This window comes from Tympanuchus pallidicinctus, unplaced genomic scaffold (assembly GCF_026119805.1).
Source record: "Tympanuchus pallidicinctus isolate F22 unplaced genomic scaffold, pur_lepc_1.0 scaffold15, whole genome shotgun sequence".
NCBI lineage: Eukaryota > Metazoa > Chordata > Aves > Galliformes > Phasianidae > Tympanuchus > Tympanuchus pallidicinctus.
Window position 1 is genome coordinate 14,887,831 of NW_026294669.1, and position 15,707 is coordinate 14,903,537.

Below are 15,707 nucleotides of genomic sequence, written 5' to 3' on the forward strand. Positions count from 1 at the left end.
CCTGAGTACAGGGGGTCTCTCACAACGCACCTCACCAAGCAAGCACACGCGGGGTGGCACGCGCAGCCCTGCCTACAGGACGGTGCCCCCGCCGCCCACCCTCACCTAGAAGCCCCGCGGAGCACGAGGCTCCCGCCAACGCCTGAGCTACAGGCTGGCCCGCCCGGCAGCAGCACAACAGCACCAACCTCTCGTCTCTGGGAACCCAGGGAGCAACCTCGACCCACCGAGCGGGGAGGTCGCCCCACACGCAAAAGCAGCGCCTCAACCTGCACCCTCTGACGGGACAGGGAGGGGTCATTCCCACCAGCTGGATGGCTAGAGCAGCCGGCTGCAACGCCGCAGCCTCCCCACGCCTGATTACAGGGCGGGCGGGCCGCTCGGGGGACAGAGGGCTCCGCAGCTTGGGACACACGCCCCGGCTACGGGGCTGTCACGCCGCCAGCGGAACAGGCGCCCACGCAAGAACAGGCCCAAGCCCTGGCTACAGGGCGGCCTCGGCCACACAGCTACCACGTGGCCCTGATCTACACCAAGTGCAAAGGAGGAAGACAGGACACTCGCTGCGCTCGCGGGACTGAGAGGGAACACCCCTTTTGCGGCGTGCACCACAGTCCTCCGTTCCCCCCAGGGAAGTCGAAGCTAAGCTGCAGCCATCTTTGTGGGGGCCTAAAGGGAAAGCGCAGTCGCTCTCTCACTCCACAAACACAAGCAAGGAAAGGAAGGGCAACGCGCACACACAGAGGCGACTTTCCCAAAGGGAAGGACAACCCAGCGCAGCCAAACCCTGGGAATAAACCCACAACCGCGGGCAACAGACAAGAGCCTGTGACCTGTCCCTAGCCTGCACGGAGGCCACAGACCTCAACGTGCCAAGGGGCTTCCCAGCTAAAGCCAAAGGCCAGATGCCGTGACGCACACCCCGAGTACGGGGCCGTCGCACTGACAGGCCACCTCCAGGCAACGATGATGCCGAGGGGCCGGAGGAGGAAGAGGGCCGGGGAAACGGCACTACCCTGCTTACAGGGTGGCCTCGGGGTCCGGCGAGCTCCGTTTCCCACTCAGGTGCGGAGAGGTGGCTCTCGCCCTGCGTTACAGGGGCCCACGCTCCCCAGGCAGCCAAAGGAGCAGCAAGGCAAAAGGCCAACTACAGCAAAAGCAAAGACCCGAGCCCTGCTTACAGGGAGGTCGCCCAGCACAAAGCCGGCCAAGGCGCCGGCAACGCTCAAACTCCAATGGGACTGAATGTGACTGCGGCCCCGCTAACGGGACGGCTGCTTTGCCCAGGGAGCCTCTCTCCTTCCCCCCCGCGTCGGCACGCTTCCGCATCCTCTTGCTTGTTCCTGCCTCTGGCAGCGGCTCCTGAAACATCAGCGGTGACACCATTAGACCTCCAGGGCGGCAAGCCCCCCACCGGAAGGAAAAGGGAAACCAACCCAACATGGCAGAGGAACTCGGCACGCCACCACCCAGCCAAGGAAGGCCTTTCCTCCCTTCCCTCCCTCCCCCGCCCTTGCACCAGCCGTTCATTACAGAAAAACTGCTCAGAGCAGCTTTTCTCACCTCAGTGACGCATGCTGTACTTCCAGTTGTAGCTGCGAGGGATCGCAGAGTTGGTCAGATTTGCCAAGTTTGTCTGGCAATACAAAGAGCAGCAGCCAAAGTGTCAGCTGCCCTGCTTACAGGGGACCCCCCATCTGCAACTTCATTGGAAATATAACAGCTTTTATTATATTAATTGTTCTGCGTAAATTCAACCACTGTGCCATCTTGGCACTTCTGTATTGTCAGTCTTTCCCATCTGTTCAGGAGGTTCTTTTGCCTTTTGTTTCTGTTCTCTTCTGGTTGATCTGAGATTCCAGCTGCTATTAATTCACCTCATTTTTCATTCACCAGTTCATAGACGTAAGTGGTGTGAAGTTACAAGTGAATTTTCAGCTTATAGCATCTACTGCCATGGATTGTCTTAAAGTAGAATACAGAATTTGGCGCTAAAGGCTAAACGTTTCTCTTCGCATCTACTCTTTCTCTGCTATAAAGCTTCTTTAACACACTTATATTATTAAAAGCAACAACACCGCTTTACTTCTTCCCCCTTTTCAGCAGCAATGCAATTCTCGCATCCTCCCCCATTTTCACCACGCCATTGGAAAGCAGAGAGGCAAGAAAGCAGAGAGGCAAGAAAGCAGAGAGGCAAGAAAGCAGAGAGGCAAGAAAGCAGAGAGGCAAGAAAGCAGAGAGGCAAGAAAGCAGAGAGGAAAGAAAGCAGAGAGGAAAGAAAGCAGAGAGGAAAGAAAGCAGAGAGGAAAAGCCGCGCGCTTCAATACTGCGATAACGTTTATTATGTTTTATTGTTGCTGCTCGCCGCTGCCTCGGTGCGTCTTCTTCCACGTGGCGACTCGCCCCGCTTGTCGCGCCTGCGCCCCTCCTCTGGGAGCGCGCTCAGAGCTGCCTGCGCTCGGTGCCGCCTCGGAGACCCCGGCTCCGTCCGCCCGCCAGCGGGGCAGAAGAGGCGGCTCCAGCCCCGGCTCCCTCCCGCCATCGAACTTCCACAGGCGGCTCCGGCCCCGGCTCCGTCCGCCCGCCATCGGAGCCCCACAGGCGGCTCCAGCCCCGGCTCCGGCTGCTTCCGTCGGAACCCGCGCGGCAGCGGCCCCGGCCCCGACCCGCTTCGCCCCGGCCCCGCCGCGCTTCGTCCTGGCTCCGCCACACCCCGCCCCCGTCGCTCCGCTGCTCCGGAGTCCGCTTACCGTGGCCGCCATCGACGCCGCCTCCGCCGCCGCCTTTCCCTCACAGCACCCCGCTTCTCCTCACGCGCTGTGGAAAGCGTCTCTCTCACCTGCCCGCGCGCGCACCTTATATGGGCATTCAGCCCGCCAGCCAATAGGAGCCCCGAACGCCGCCGTCGCTTCGCGCGCTTTGCTTCCCGCCGCTCGCTCTCCAATCCCCCTCAGCGTTCCCGCCCTTTCTAGCCGAGGGCAGCCGGGCCGGGGTCATCCGAAGGTCACGGCCGGGGTCACCCCGAGGTCACGGTCCCCCTCGCAGCCGTCGCCCCCCGGCCCTGGGGGCAGAGCCGCCCCACAGCTGATGGCACCTCGCTCGGAGCACCTGGCGGCGCTGCCCGCGGGAACTCAGTCCTTCCATTTCAGTACTGCTTTTAACTAGTGTTACCTACCGTACTGTGCATCGGGAACAGCAACACACACAGGCGTTCCTGCCTTAGCGGCGCCTGTCCACAGACATCATTAGAATAGAAATACGTACGTTTAAGGAATTCTTCTCTGCAACACCTCCCGTCTCTGCCCCTGCAGCGAAAATCCCTCAGAGAAACTGCGAGTAAGGGAAAAGCGTGACAGGAGCTGAGGGCTGCTGTATGGAGGACTCCATTTATTTGCTGTCTCAGGCTGTTCGTGTTCTGTAGAGCTGCTTGTGTTTCACAGCTTCTTCCCGCAGCACGGCTGGAAATGCCCACCTTTGCTCCCTTCCTTTCCTTCTGTCCTTGGCTACATTCTTCCTCATTGTAGCAACGGTACAAAAGAGGAGTAGGGAGGAGACCAAGCGGTGGATACAGAATAACTGCAGCTCCCACCGACGCCAAATAGCGTGTAGCAACAGCAGGAACGACTCCGCTGTGAGGAAGAGGTTCCCTGCAGGGAGTCTTTGGCCCCGCACGTAACCCAGGCAAACGGAGCGCCCTGGAGGAGGAAGGCAGCAGGACCCGAGGGACCCGGCTGCGTACAGCTGCTGTATGGCACCAGTGCAACCCGCTGGTTGGCCTCGGCTGCGCTGAGCGAAGGCAAATTCTCCTGGGCCACGTGCGTTCGCTCCAAAAGTAATGCCTCCTATTTATTTCCACAGAAAACGCAACAGGGAAAGCAGTAACTCTGGTTGCTACAGCAAATCCTCACCCACAAAATGCTCTTTTCCAGCATAGCCACCACCGTTAGCTTTGCATTTTTGCCAGCAATAAACAGGAGGCTGCGAGCTGTGCTCCTCAAAATCTGCGCCAGCACACGTGAGCCACAGCCACCGTCAGCACTGCTGAAGGGCACTGCATGCTGCCCCTCTGTGAGCACACAAACAAGCGCTCAGCAAGCACAGAGAGCTGCCGTTTTCTCCACAGAGAGGAATTCGGTGACACATCGTTGCTTCATGCACACTGCCTGGGTGTCAGGTGCCATTTTGTCACATGCCATGGACAACAACACGCGATGGAACACTGGTTGGAGGTTCGACCCCTGCTGCCACACCACCAAAATTCGCTTTTGATGTCGTGGGCCAACATTAACTCCTTAACACTCAGTGCACTGCATGATGTGAAGGAGCGACAACAAACTATCGTGAAACTGCAGCAAGGGATTGACCTGAAAGAGCACATGAGAACAGCAATCATAGATTCACACTGAGGCATTGCTCAAGATCTTGTCGCTTTCACCTGGTTTGGGGTATGGCTTTGCCCTGGGCTAGCCAGAGCATTTCTCAGGATCAGAACAGTAAGGTGACTGAGGTAGAACCACCACCTCAGAAACCCAAACCGCAGCAGAACCGCCGGTTTGTAGTCACCCAAGGATCGTTATGCTTGGTCACCTCTAGGAGGGTTTCAGTTTTACTGACCTTTCTAATAGCTCCATTCTAGATTGGATTTGCTAACAGCTGATAGAACAAGCCAACTGACAGCTGTGATAGAATGTGTGGTTCTCTGCTGCCAAAACGCATGTTTCCTGTTCACTGTTACAGGAAAAAGTTTCAAAATTCAATATCTGAAGGTCAAGACTTTCAGAAGTACCTAAGCAACTTAAAAGCCTAAGCTCTTTTTAGGCACTTGTAAACAAACTCAGCTTTTATACAGAGAAAGAACAGGTACAGCACCACTGCCCAGAAAATGCATTCCAACACAAAGGAGAGCAGAACATACTGAGAACGTTAACAGGACTTTTACCATTTTTCAGGCCATTACTTCTGTTTATATATGTGTGTATATTATAGTATGTATATATGTTTAAGCTGTTTATTCGTGAAATGGAAGTTTGTCTAAGATCTGCTACAGGTTTTGGTTGTGCTGAAGCTGTGTCTGGAAAGGTGGAGAACAATAATATTCATGCCTTGGAAGACCTGATTCAGGGCATTCATTTTCTAGTTTGAAGCTTAATTCTGCTTTTAGCTTGAAGTATTTTGAGAACTATCACATAAGATAGTTGAGATTAAGAAGTCACTGATAGCATGCACATTTATTTTGAAGCTCATACACTTCTGCATGCCCCAATGGGCCTGCTTACGTAACACTAAATAATAATACTTATGAGCCACCAGAGGGATTTCTCAAGCTAACATGACATCACAAAGTTTCTCCTCATCATGTCATAAGACAGTAATTATATCACAGTATGTATTAGGGATTATATTCCTTCAGTTCCACCACTCTTCTTACTGCCCGTGATTATTATCTATCACAAACTGAGTTACAAAGCTATGAGATGAGGCTGAAGAACAGCTGGAGAATTTCTTTTTACATTCTTAAATCTACATTTTATGTTACATTCAGAAAGGAAAAGAAGAAATCAGACTAGCTTTGGAGGCCATCTGCTGCCTTTCATGGATATAGCTTGTTCTTCAGGGACTTCCAGGCGCAGGCATTACAACGACAACTAGATGGATGGAAATAAACACAAGGCACTCAGAACTCCTGACGTTAACTCAATTTAAAGGGACAGATTTCCTTCTGATTTGCTTTTGTTCGGAAAAGCAAACCAGCACTGTTGGGAAGACAGCCAGTAAATGCAGACGACTGAAGAAGTATTGTCTATATTGGCTTTTCTTACAATAAACAAATAAACCAGTTTTTAAAAGTCTGCTCCTCTAAATAGGCTGCACTAAAAAAAAGCAGGGTTGTAGTCTGAAAAAAGGACAACTTTTCCCAAGATATACAGTAAAATAAAACATCTGTCATCTTTTCTTGCAATAATCTATCACTACTCATGGGATGCCCTTACTCATATATTCAGCATACTGCATGTACTCAGAACGCAGACACTGTGCTTTTAATGTCACTTGTGCACTGACCTGAAAGCATACTGAGCTAAATTACTTCATTTCAAGGCTAATTTGCAAAAAATAAAATAAAATAAAATTAAGCTGCACAACACATAGAATGAGCAAATAATCTATAATGGAAATTAGGCCCAAGTTTTCAAACAAAAATCCCACTTGTTTGACAATCTAGCAGGTCCATAACTATCACTGCACACATAAAGGCAATATGGAGGAAACACTGAAAAGTCCAGCAGGTCCCAGCCAGCATACAGCCCTATCAAAACATCACCACACCAACATTGTCTGCACTGCTACGTGGTCCTCTGCTTAGCATTCAGAGTCATATTGGTCAAGACAAACGCTACACGGTCCAGCACATCCCAATCTTACACATCTGAGTAGAGGCGATTTCTGCACTCCCTCAGCAAGTGTGCGCCACTGATGTGTATCCACAACACGCCAGTTCTTAACCAATTTACTAATTTTAATTACATAAATTGACTGAAGTGGACTGCAATGCAGAAAAGTCTTCTAAGCTTCAGCATCAATACAGCAGGAAGTGGATATTGTGAAACAGCCCTATGTCAGAATTAGTACAGAAAGGTTTTCTTCAGGTTGACAGTGATTGATTACAAGTGTAGGAGTCTGCTGAAGATTGTTCAAACTCATGAAGACTTTATTAATAGAGGCATACAGAAACATGATGCAAAATAATGGATACATAGGTTCTACTGCAAAATCCAAAATGATCTCAATTTGGTCAAACATACCTGGGAAAGAAGCCTCACACCTTCCATAATTCACACATCACTGTCTCACCTGATGTCTATAATCACAGAATCGGAGGGGTTGGAAGGGAGCTCTAGAGATTGCTTCCAAACCTCCTGCCAAAGAAGCTTCCTACAGCAGGCTGCACAGCTACACCTCCAGAGGAGACTCCACCGCCTCTCACCTTAGCCCATTCCAGTGCTCCATCACCCTCCATCTTTTACATACTGACACAGAACTTCCCACGCTCCAGTTAACGGCCATTTCCCCTTGTCCTGTTTCCACGGACCACTGAAAAGAGGTTGGCCATGTCCCTTTGTCTCCCACACTTAAGATATTTATAAACATTAACCAGATCCCCTCTCAGTCTTCTTTTCTCAAGGCCAAACAGACCCAGGTCACCCAACCCCCCCTTATAAGGAAAAAAAAAAAAAAGTACTCCAGGCACTTTTATCATCTGTGTGCTCCTTTGCTGGGCTCTTTCCAGGAGATCCCTGTCTTTTTTGTACTGGGGAGCCCAGAACTGGATGCAGGACTCCAGGTGAGGCCTCACCAGGGCAGAGGAGAGGGGGAAGATCTCTCTTGCCCTGCTGGCCATGCTCCTTTTAATGCACCCCAGGATTCCATTGGCACTCTTGGCCACAAGGGCAAACACAAGGGCTCATGGCCAAACTTTTGTCCACCAGGACCCCCAGGTCCTTCACAGAGCTCCTCTCCAGAATGTCATGCAACCACCTATAGTGATACTTGCAGTTATTTCCTCCCAGATGCAGGACTCTACACCTGCTTTTGTTAAACCTCACCTGGTTTCTTACTGCCCAGCTCTCCAGCCTGTCCAGCTCTTGCTGAATGGCAGCACAGCCATCAGATGTCAGTCACTCCTCCCAGCTTTGTAGCATCAGCGTACCTGCTGAGAGCAGACACTATCTCCTCATCAAGGTAATTCATGGAGACCCTGAACAAGACCAGATCCATCACTGACCCCCGGGGGAGCACTGCTAGTCACAGGTCTGCAACTGGACTCTGCATCACTGATCACCGCCCTTTCAGCTCAACCAGTTCTCAACACACCTCACTGTCCACTCATCTATCCCACACTTTCTCAGCTTCGTTATCAAGATGACATGGGAGACAGCATCAGAAGCCTGGCTGAAGTCAACACAGACAACATCCACAGCTCTCCCCTCATCTACCCATCCATCATAGAAGGCTACGAGGTTGGTTGAGCATGATTTCCCCTCGGAGAATCCACGCTGACTACACCTGATAACTTGTCTTCCAATTGCTCAGAGGTGCATCCAGAACAAGCTGTTCTGTCACTTTCCCAGGGACAGAGGGGAGACTGACTGGCCTGTAGTCTCCCAGATCCTCCTTCTTTCCCTTTCTGCAGTGACATTGGCTATCCTCCACTATTCAGACACCTCTTCTGTTCTCCAAGACCTGTGAAAGATGACAGAGAGCAGTTCAGCAACCACCTGTCAGCTCCCTCAGCATACATGCACATAGCTGCACCCATGACAGCCTTCTGCTCTCTCAGGCCTCAGAGGGAACTCCAGATACCGAAGCTCCCCACAGCCAATGGTCTGGACTGCCCTTCCCCCCTCAAGATGTCCACCCAGGTGCCCACACGAGACCAGAGAGGCTGTGTCCCCTTGGTCTGGGTTGCTGTCTCAGCCCGGCTACTGTGACAGGTGCCCACCGTGGTAATTTTAAGAGGCAGCAGCACCGTAGAGTTCTCAAAGGAGTAGAGAGGAGGGGAGGGGAGAAGAAGAGGGGAAGAGAGGAGAGGATCCTCCCTGCTCGCCCTCCCTGCCCCATGAGAACTGCCTGTGCTGCCAAGTACACCCTGTTTGCACAGCCTGCTCACAATGCTCCTGTGTTGCTGTGCTCCATAAGGGGAGCTGCTTTTATACAGGCAGGGCGCTGGCTGCCATCACTCCCAGCTCCACTCACACCACAGCAGCACAAGCACGGCTCCTGCATAACTGGGACGGGGTGGGAAGGGATCTGGGGGCTGCGGTGCTGACCAAGAGCTGCAGTTTTGGGGGTTGGTTCTGTTTACCTCTCTCCAGGATCCCTTGTTGCAGCTGATCCATGCGAGGTCCTCACTGTAAACAGCCATTACCTGGCCATCACTTTTGGGGTAGCCCTTGTGTTGTCACAGTTCGTGTACAGATTAGCAGGAATGTAATTTTGCAACTGAAAAAAATTGAGAGAGATATCTTCAATTTGCAGATTTAAGTATCTATGTGGAAGATTTAAGAACAAGTCATCAATCCATTTACTGTATTTCCAGTAACGTCATAGGAACTTTGTCCTGTTTGACGAGCATTTGCTGTAGGCTGCTGTCAGACATAGGATACTGGGCTAGCTGAACTTTGGAACTTCATACAGACAGTTGTCAATTTCACATTTGGCTCAAGGCTCTCTCCCAGTGCACCATACATTGTGCCTTTGTTTTTGTATAAATTGATGCATCTAGACTCAGTATTACATTCCTCTAAAACTGCATACTCAGTATTTTGTGCAGACAATCCAATTTTAGCTTTTCTATAGTTATGTATAACACCTTTCTCACTGCATATAACATAAGAAGAAAACCATTTAGCACCCCCTGCATTTGCTTGGCTTCTCCCTTCACAAAGTGGAGATCAGATGTCCCCAAAAATCAATAAACACAATTGCAAACTATTTGTTTTGGACAACTTACACACATCCCTTCCCTTCAGCAGCTCCTCCACCGAAGGCCAAAACAAAACTGCAGAGAACCATTCACTCTCAGGATGGCTTCAGCTTTCAACCCTCTGCTTTTTCAAGCAGCACACCAAGGTAGAAATCCCCCATTAGCAATCTGAAAGTACTGCAATAGGCAAAGAATACTTACGTTTGCCACTGCATTTGTAGTATTTGCACAATGTCCCAGCAACTGGTGATTCCAAAAGGAGAAAGCTTTTTAGTCTGCCTTTCAAGCCTTGTAGCAGTGAATGGAAGGCTTCTTTCTGAAAGCTACTCATGTTCTATATGCTGTACTCTGCTTGCTTCCTGCGTGCACACAACACAGCTGCCAGATTTAATAACCACGTTAGCCTGCTTTCCCCATAGAGCAGCAGAGATGGCAGGACGAAGATGCTCCCAGCGTGTTAATCTGTAGGGATGGCTCATTGAGCCCCGAATGAACATCATTTTACTGCTCTTGAAGAAAAAAATAAAATCAGTCAACACCACCTGCAGAAAAACATGCAAAAGGATTTCAGAAACGTGAATCCATACTTGCCTTCAGTGACATTAAAGTACATTATAGAAACGGCTTTTTTTTTATTGTCAGCTAACAAATCCTAGGGCTTCAGTTAATTACTTCTCAAAACATCCTGACCTTTAATTATGTATTTCGCCAAGCAACACGCGCTTGTACCCCAAAAGAACAGAATCATTAGCTGACAAATCAGTCGAGAACACTCCTCTCCAGAAGGAATTATTTCCACACCTGTCTCTGCTGACTTCTTTCAGAAAAGCAGAGTTAATAAAAGGGGAAAATTCTCACTTACCATTTAAATCCTCCCATGTACGGCAGTTCCTAGAGCTCAGGACTTCCTTATCAGATGTGGTCGCTTCACTGCCTACGCAGAGCATTTCCATACCTCCATCCACACACTCAGCTCTGTAGAAGGGAGGGGCAGACAGAACTAACATGCCAAGAGAAGGTGCCAGTCAGACAGTCCAAATCCACAAACTTAGCATAAACCCAGAAACGTATGGCTGAATTTGCAACACTGCGGGGAAGCTGCAGAGATCATATGACAACCACGCACACCTCTCTCTCTCTCTCTCTCTCTTTTCTATTCCCTTCACTTACCCTGTCTCAGCTGCGAGTGGTTTCTGCAGTAACTACAGACAGTTGGTTTCCCCCTCAGATAAAGTGTTACTGTGTGAGAAGTGAAGAGGAAGGCAGGCATTCAGCTTTCATTATGGCACAGTGCAGCAAGCAGTAGTGCACATTGAAGTGCAGAGGACTTTTCAGCCTTGTTATTCTTCCAGCAACAGGGATCTCACTACATCCACCCTGTTCAAAACTGAACTATCAGCCTCAGTGGTGTTTATTACATATTATGGAAACGGCACCACATTAAAATCGAGGAAGTGCCTGAAAGGAGCTGTGCAAGTCAGTGAGGCATGGTGTGCAGTGAAGCAAAACCTTAAAAGGCAAATTGCTGCCTATATGGCTTTCCTCTCAGCTCAGAAAAGACAAACCTATCCACAACCACTGCAAGGAGAGCAGATCTATCAGATCCTATCTTTTACAAGGGTGGATAGCAATAGGACAAGGGGAAATGGTTTTAAACTAAGCCAGGGGAGGTCGAGGTTAGGCATTACGAGGAAGTTTTTCACTCAGAGGGTGATGAAGCACTGAAACAGGTTGCCCAAGGAGGCTGTGGACACCCCATTCCTGGATGCACTCAAGGCCAGGATGGATATGGCTCTGTGCAGCCTAGTCTGGTGGTTGGCGACCCTGCATGTAGCAGGGGGCTGGAAATGGAAACCAGATTATCTTTATGGTCCTTTTCAACCCAGGCCATTCAATGATTCCATCTGGGAGACTGGAAGATGAGGTCCCTGGTACTGGGGCTGTGCAGCCTGAGCAGGGCTTTGTCTTCTGAGTCAGCAGCTAAAGACATGCACGGCTGGGAACGACATGACGTGCTGGTCATGTAACAGATGGTTAGTGAGCCCTGTGAAGCAGGAAGGGACTATGCCTCCCTGCCAGCCACACCTGCAGAGAGCCTCTTCACTGGCAAGAGTCATCACAAGTCAGATGGTTAAGAAATCAGAGGTACCTGTTCACACAAAGATCAGTCACTTCAGTTTGAAAAATACTGCTGGGCAAGTGCTGTGGTTTAACCCGGCAGGTGGCTCAGCACCACACGGTTTCTGGCTCACTCCCTTTGCATCCTGGGGGGTTGGGTGAGAGAATCAGGAGAAAAAAAAAAAAAAAAAAAAAAAGAAGTGGGACTCATGGGTTGAGATAGACCTGTTTACTTAGAGAATTGTCAAAGGATAACAATTATGAATTCATATATACATATGAATAAATATAACAAGTGATGCACAAAGCAATTGCTCCCCACCCCCTGATCTATACCCAGCCAGCCCCTCAAGCAGCAGAAGAGCCCAATGAACTCCCCACTTCAAAAGTCCTTCCACATGCCATACGATATGGAATATCCCTTTGGCCAGTTTCAGTCAGCTCTCCTAACTCTATTCCCTCCCAGCTGCTTGAGCACTTTGATGAGAATGGCCTTGGCTACTATACAATGCTGCTTTGCAGCAACTGTAAATATCGGTGTGTTACCAACGTTGTTTTTCTTCTGGAGCCAAAACATACCAATACACCAGATATTCTGAAGAAAAGAATTCCATCCCAGTTGAAACAAAGACAGGAAATGGGTACAGCTCTACCTTTGAGGTATCTGTGTTCTGACTCAGTGGGTCACTCTCTCCAGACTTGCAGATCTCACAACTTACATTAGCACAGTATGCATTAATACACATGGGCTCTGAACTTAAGATATTTTGCTTTCTTCCCCAGTGCAAAGTCCATCATTCTCATGATTTGAGATTTTTTTCCCCCCAATAAATATTTGAAGTCAGTCTCCTTTCCTGGATCAAGTAGTATTACATCAGAATGTCAATAATTAGGTTTCCCTGATTTCTTTGTTCTTGGTGCAAGGTTGTCTTGCCTCGGACCTAAAACAGCCTCCCAGCTGTACTGTCCACTTGCAACCTGATGGTTTTCCTTGTTTCACACGGGATGGATGCAGAGCTTTAGGCTGCAGGATAATATTCCCATTTTCAATCCAGAATACTTTAAAGACTGCTCAATTTTCTCTTCTATCACTGAACCAGATAAAATTTCCCAATCCCAAATATTGCCACTTTACACTGTTATATTTGATTCTTTCTGTACTCATTCTAGCCAAATCAAATGCGTATGGAACCAAATGTTTTACTGTGAGGTTTTTTTTTTGTTATTTTAAGTCACACAACGTCATCATTAGTATGTTAGCTAATGATCCTGATCTGATTTGTAGACACAGAATGGATACAGTAGATAGAGGCTGCACTGAGTTCATACAGCTCAAGTAAAGGAGGCTACATTAAGGTGACCACGAACAGAAGAGGAGAATTTTACATTTACCATCTGAAACTGTAGAGTCCCAACATTCATCCATGCTTCACTATTTTATCTAGAGAGGCAGGAAGAACAGATACATAACCATTAAGATTATAATTGAAGAGGGGGAAACAGTTATGCAAGATTCCATAGAAGAGAGGATTCCTAATCAGTCCGGAAACTGTCCAAGTTCCCTTCTTTCTCTGCTAAGATCTGGGTGGTACTGATTAGCAGAAGTTCAGAAGACAAAAAAGAACTGTTGAGGTTGTGTTATAAGCAGAGAGCACCACAACCAAAAGGCAGAGCAGAGCTTTTTAGCTGTTCCACAGCTTCAGCCTCATCTAAGACTTCCACTGTTGCAGGTTCTGCCTTTGACAGCCATTTACATTCTCAAACACATCTGAAAATGTTCTAACAAGATTACCTCCAGCAAGGAACTCTCAAACACATGCAGCATCCCATTGCAAGGGGTCTACTCAGCCTTTATGATTATGTAGTGCTTGGTTTGCTTACCATTACTGAAGGGCAGCAAGTAGAACTGAGTTATTGGTGTGCACACACTCAGGTGAAACAAGCTGTCTGCTCAGGGAGAAAGTCTAGCTTGCCTCAGCTTCTACCGACAAGAGGCCCATAGGGCAGCAGGTTAAACCAAGTGGAAAAAATAAACCCAACAGTCTAACTTCTCATAGTACATATGTAGCCTCCAAACCCCATTACGATCACACTCTGTTTTCTTTAGTATGTTATGTGTCAAAAATTATCTTGGTTTAGCAGATACGGTTCCCACCTTGTGGAAACCCACCACAATTATATTTAATTGTACCATTAAGGCTTTTCTGAGTAGCTAGATGTATGCCACATCATGGGAACAAACCTTATGTTTTCAAAGAGCAAATTTTAGTCTGCTTAGCACCTCAATTCTGTCCGTATGAGTGAGAAATTACCCCCACAGACACTGCAAAACAATTGAACTGGAGGCTAAGATTCACACAAGTCACCTATCAGCCCTTTCAAGCAAGACTTCTCTCTGCAGCAGGTAGCTTCACACCATCCTGACTTGAAATAGGGCTTTGATGCCTAATACAAAGAAATAAACAAGTCTGTGTAGAAAGGACCACCTGTAAGTCAGGAGGAAAAGATAAACAGCAAGAAAAGAATTCCCAGCCTACAGATGGTTCTTACATCTTCATTTACAAAACATTACTGCCTTGGTCAACAACCCAAGCCCTTTTAATCCTCTCCATCCATGAGGAGTCCTTATCCTTTGTCTTAGAGCTAGAGCTGTGAATATAGGAAGATAAAATCTTTGTAAAGTGCTTCACCCACGTGTGACAGCTTCCCATGACTGCATTCTTCTGCGGAAGCAGGATTACTTTCCCCAGGCAGCAGGCATTTGTCCTCTAACACTCACCATTATAGACCACTTGGGGATCTCTAGTTAAAAACAGATGTGAAATATTACAGTACTTGCTTTAAGAAAAAAAACAACAACAAAAAACACCTCAGCTCTCATTTCAGTGAAACTGATACATGCTTATCAATTCCCAGAATCTTCAAGGATAACTCAAAATCTCTGATTACAATGCTTTAAAACAAGTTTAAAGACCCAAAAGCATTGCAGTACAGCGCAATAGCAAGTACAGCAATGACAGCAGAGCAGCAAGGCACCAGGATACAACATGCAAGGATTTACCCAAACGTGACAACCACAGAAACAAAGAAAAGAGCCTACTCACCCTTAGAAGACCTCAGCTCCACACGGAACTCCAGAAAGAAATCCTCACCTCCACTGCCAACCCCTAAATGAGGTCTGGAAAGGGGTGGATCCTGGCTCCAGCCCTTTTGTAAGCAACTGAGCTCCTCTGGGTTGGGCAGGTGCTCAATCACTGCTTCAAGCTGTGACTCAGCATTTCTGCTACACCCAGGAGGTAAAAACACAAGTGAAAACATCTGCCAAAGAAACCTCCTATAAAATTCCATTACAAAAATTTATTTAGGACCAGCGGGGGCCAAATGCTGTTTAGTGAGACAAACTGAACGCTCTAAATAAATGAGTTAGTCCCACAGCATCCTATTCTCTGCAACAAGCCACCCAAAGGTTGTGCTTACAAAGATGTGTCCCTTTAACCCGTGACATGGGTGTGCAAGCCAACATGAGAGTAGATGGAAGAATGCACACAAGACAAGAATATTTTGTGAGAACTCAGGCAAAATCCAGCTAAGATAATTAACAGCACGAAGAGTTCTCTTAAGAAGGGCTAGTTCTCAATTCAAATTAGGACAGTAAAACTGATTTATGATATTGTGAGGTTGAAATGCAAACTGAAAGACATGCAGTGGAAACAGTCAATCCTATCTTGCTACACATGCATTACTCGAGGAAGGAAAGCAACTGAGCTCAAATCTATGCTCTGCTGCTCACAGTGTTTGCTAGCTGGCAAATAGATATTAACTGAGTTAAATTTGATTTGACATTTGTTGGCAGGGAGAAAGTTCATCATCCGCATTCCTTGCAGCTGCTGATACTCAGCCAACAGACCCATACTGTGATGTCAGTGGTCAGAATGAGGGCCCCATTAACACTTGTACAGGTGCCCCCAGGTCCTGACATTCCCATCCTTAGGCAGTGTGCCCACACCACGGATGTCTCTGATGTAGGACTACCACATACCCAACGCTGGTAGGAGTCTTGGTGCTGAATCCTGCAACCTGGACAAGGATGGCAGGGATGAGAGCTGCC

At 48.3% G+C, this 15,707-nt stretch overlaps 2 long non-coding RNA genes across 2 annotated transcripts; both read right to left on the reverse strand.

Moving 5' to 3' along the window:
* Window positions 1–560: 560 nt before the first annotated feature.
* On the reverse strand, window positions 561–3,016 carry LOC128076660 (uncharacterized). The gene is made up of 2 exons (XR_008204574.1): window positions 2,751–3,016; window positions 561–1,362 (listed from the first exon to the last, which is right to left on the reverse strand). It is a non-coding gene; the product is annotated as an uncharacterized LOC128076660 (long non-coding RNA).
* A 3,663-nt stretch (window positions 3,017–6,679) lies between these two features.
* On the reverse strand, window positions 6,680–9,671 carry LOC128076661 (uncharacterized). Its single transcript, XR_008204575.1, has 3 exons — window positions 9,509–9,671; window positions 8,861–8,997; window positions 6,680–8,238 (listed from the first exon to the last, which is right to left on the reverse strand). It is a non-coding gene; the product is annotated as an uncharacterized LOC128076661 (long non-coding RNA).
* Window positions 9,672–15,707: the final 6,036 nt, after the last annotated feature.